This window comes from Geospiza fortis, unplaced genomic scaffold (genome assembly GCF_000277835.1).
Source record: "Geospiza fortis unplaced genomic scaffold, GeoFor_1.0 scaffold172, whole genome shotgun sequence".
NCBI classification, from domain to species: Eukaryota; Metazoa; Chordata; class Aves; order Passeriformes; family Thraupidae; genus Geospiza; species Geospiza fortis.
Window position 1 is genome coordinate 8,205,428 of NW_005054309.1, and position 4,015 is coordinate 8,209,442.

At 38.0% G+C, this 4,015-nt stretch overlaps 1 protein-coding gene across 1 annotated transcript in view; it reads right to left on the reverse strand.

The window, feature by feature from the left end:
- Positions 1 to 875: 875 nt before the first annotated feature.
- MYNN (myoneurin) overlaps positions 876 to 4,015 on the reverse strand; it is an 11,421-nt gene continuing 8,281 nt past the window's right edge. Inside the window, exon 8 of the mRNA XM_005419041.2 lies at positions 876 to 3,467. The gene's annotated coding sequence lies outside the window, so the exon portion shown is untranslated. The remainder of the gene's footprint in view (positions 3,468 to 4,015) is intronic.

Below are 4,015 nucleotides of genomic sequence, written 5' to 3' on the forward strand. Positions count from 1 at the left end.
AGGAAGGATGCAGCAACAAGAACTAAAGTTGGAGAAGTTCAGTCTAATTTCACTGCTCAAATTAAGTCTTGATTTACTTGTATGAATGACATCTGTTAATCTGAGGTGGTAACAGGTAGCCAGCTCTACCAACAGCAGTATTTTGGTTTTAGTGATGTGATAAGATGGCAAAAATATCACAGTCAAAATATATCAGGTAAAATGGCATCTAAAAGTGCTGGTGTATGTGTTTGAAGTATTTGCACTCTATCTGAACCCTTGTTTAACAGCAGCTTGTTCAGCCCATAAAGCCCTCTTCATTACTGACAATATCCATAAAAACAGCTCATGTGTTACAGTTTTCTTGGATATTCTTTTGTAAGAAAGGGCTGCAGAGTAATTCCTACCAAATTCTGTATAAACAGCTTCCTGCAAACTAAAACAATTATTTGTGCAAAACCCTGTATTGCTTAAAGAGGCCTGTGCCAGAGACTTTTATTTCTTCCTTCCTCTGACCTTGAAATTCTTAGAAGATGCATCTTGTGTTCTTTGGAATGATTGAATTTACATAGGCCAGATTCTTTTTGCCATGTTCTTCTGAGTTATTCAAAGGCTAAAGCAAGCATAGTCCTGCTCTGAAAACCATTTTTTTCAGCTTTTAGACCTCACTGTACCTTGCTGAAAGGCAGCATTTTCCCCCAGTTTTAGAGGGGAGGCAAATGAAAGCAAGTGACTGATCCAGCAGGGCAGGGGTGCAGCAGAGTGATCCCCAAATCCTACTGTGGGCTCCAGGGCCCCCATGGTCCTTGTGCCAGGGTGGGGACAGGGGTTGTGTCTGACTGGTTCCCTTCTGCTTTTGTTGCTACCCTTTGCAGTTACAAACAGGAGACACAAGGTGAGGGAAAATTATAAAACAAGTTTATTAAAGTCTAACATAAAACACTTCAGGCTAAATATGTACAACTCCCTCCCTTCCCAGGGGATTATAAAATTGAGAGTTGAGGTATATACAAATAACAGAGGAAAAATTGTATATACATGGCAGATACTTTAAAAATAATTTAACCAAAAAAATCAGTTATTAGTCCTTATCTGAACTTAGTTCTGCAAGGCTTACTGAGCCTCTCCGGGATCACAGCCCTGAAATCCTTCATGTGGGACTTGTCTGTACTTGAAAATTGTTTTGTAGCACATGATTTCAGAAAGGTTGTCATGCTTTGTGCCCACTTAGAGGCACTAATTTAGAAGTAAATGTGATACAAGGAGCTATTCTCACCTAAGTACTTCCAAACAGTCAATTTAGAGACTTAGAGATGCAGATAAACTATTCAGGCAAAACTTGCACCAACTTCAGTGCAAAATTGACTGAAACAGCAGTGTGACAAAACATGTCATATTCTTTGTATTACTCTTCATTGAATTATTGAAGTTCCTTCTTTTCTTTTGCAAGGACACATGCCTAAAAAGATTCCATGCTCTCGCATATTAATAATCCCTTACAGAAATTACCAATACTGTTATAAGCCTTGTACTTCAAAATGAACCCAGAACCCTTAAACCTAGGACTGACATGTGCAGCTGATTTCCATGCATCTATTGGGAAAAGGTACAGGTGTAGGTTCAGACCTACAGCCTGAACACACCTACAAATATATATATATATATATATATTTATATATATTTATTTATTTAAAATCTATATTCTAGTAAATGAATACAGTTGGTAGAGATCATACCTCAGCAGCTGAGATATCTTCACGAAAGATGAGGATAAAAATCAAGATTTTCAGATGGGGACTCAAGAGTGCAGGTCACTAAATTATTGCTCCAAGACAAAACTACAAGCCTGTGTATTCTATTAAGAAAGGATAAAATTGTTGTCTTGTAAAAAATAATGAATATCTTCTTGTCTATAAAGAAAACTAAATGACTAATAAAGCAACTGTTACTGTTATAAGTATCTAAACAAATCCTGTATAAATCTAAGCACTGTATTTTTTAAAAAAGTCTGAAATCTAAGAATACAGTAATAAGCTATAATTTTAGAAATATAAAACCAGTCCAAACAAACACTGTTATGGAATGCATTTTCTATGTAGGAATGTAGTTATTGTTTAGGTTTCTCTCCAGAGCTGTTCTCTCTCCTGCTCATTTATCCTGGATGTTTATCCTGAGCTGCTTTTCCTCAGGTACCAGCAGCATATCATTAATTTGTCTTCCAAAGCTGTTTAAATATGCAAGTTATCAGTTGTACAGTGTTTTCTTTCTCAGTATTCATGACTAAACCTATGTCAATCCCAAGATTTCTGTTCTACTTTCAGAGAGAGACAGCAAAGAAGAAGCTTAGTACAAGCTACACACAGTCAAGATCCTGACTTTGTGGTTCTTCAGTCTTAAAATGCTGAGGGGCTACACCAACAACACAACTGAAAGAGACAAGAGGGGAGACAAAGGGAAATGCCAAAAATAAAATACCAGAGAACTTTATCCTTTGTCTTTTGCCAGCATTATGAACATCAGCTGTTCATAAGTGCTGTGGGACAGACAAGCAGGGAAATGAAAGGCCCTGCAATACCCATCTCCAGTGGGGACAGTGTGAGAGATTCCTGCATTAGGGATGTTCCTGTTGAACATGGCTGTACTCCTGCTGCCCATGGTAGGCTTCATCAGCAAATCTACCATATATTAAAGCATAAAATGTGACCAAGCAGCAGGTTATAGACATGCCCCACACTAAAATGATCAACACAAAGCAGCAAAAGGTCTATTACTTTACAAATACAAACATGGAGGAAGAGAAAAAAAAATTACAGTCACACTCAGGAGTCAAGGGACAATTTTCAGACTCTTTAAATGAAATCCTTCAAGAAATTTTTCACAAGTCTGTTTAATTAAGGTGCAGATTAATTATTACTCCACGTAGAATGGAATCAGTTAAGAGGTATCTTCTACGCTCTTCTATTTATCAGCGTCTGGACAAAGGCATCGGTGGAAATAAATGCTAGCACCAAGTAAATGACCAACAAAGGACAGCTTTAAATGCATTGTTGGTACAGTATCATGACTGCTTCATTACTGTCTGATGATTACATAAATAATGCTTACAACTGTTAATGGCACAAACTGGCAAAATGGAGTAGAAAAGTACTTCTACTGTCACCTAGTCTTTTATGACCCTACCAAGACATTAAAATGTTGCTTTTAAAATATGTCTGTTGCTAGTAATAAAGCCTGTCTTTACCTGGGCCTTGCTAGGTACCAGTTTTGTGCAGTTACTGTGGGCAAGTGACATGAGAGGTAAAGCAATACAAAAAACTTTAATTAAAACAAATCAGTCAAACTAACAAAATCTTTCCTGGAAGAATATCAATCTGCTCTGTTGTATTATTCTTCAATGCCTCCTCATTTAGTGTTCACTTATTATTTTCACAGTGAAGGGCGGGATTTATCTCCTCTTTTGTACCTCCTGTCTAGCACAAGAAGCAGCACTACAGCAAAAAAAAAAAAGGATTATCAGCCTCTGATTCATGCCTCACTAATGAACTCACTGTATCTTTTCGCCTCAGCTACAACATGCATGTCCCAGTTCTCCTTTTGTTGCTATTTGTGCCAAACCCACAGTGTTTTAAGGATGTGAAAAATAAATCTGGGACAAGATACAACAATGTTGGATTCACTTCAAACAAACAAACAAAGGCAATTTGTTGTAAAGAAGACCCAGGAGTATCCATGCCATTAGGACCCTCCCACTCACCACACTTCAGACAAAAATTCACCCTCCTTTACTTTTCTTGTCAGGAAAATACACCCAAACCTTTCCCTCTGGTCAGGCTCCACCTGAAGATGGCACTTCTGGCAGCCAGCAGCAAATCTACACAAGCAGCTCAGCAGAGCATTGACTGCCTTCACCATGGACCATTCCAGCACCCTGGAGTGCAGGCTTACTAATACATCCAAATTATGATGTCTCCCTACACCTCTGGGTTAATCTTCCTAAACTATCAACTATGGCTTAAAATATCTGTTCTCAAATATC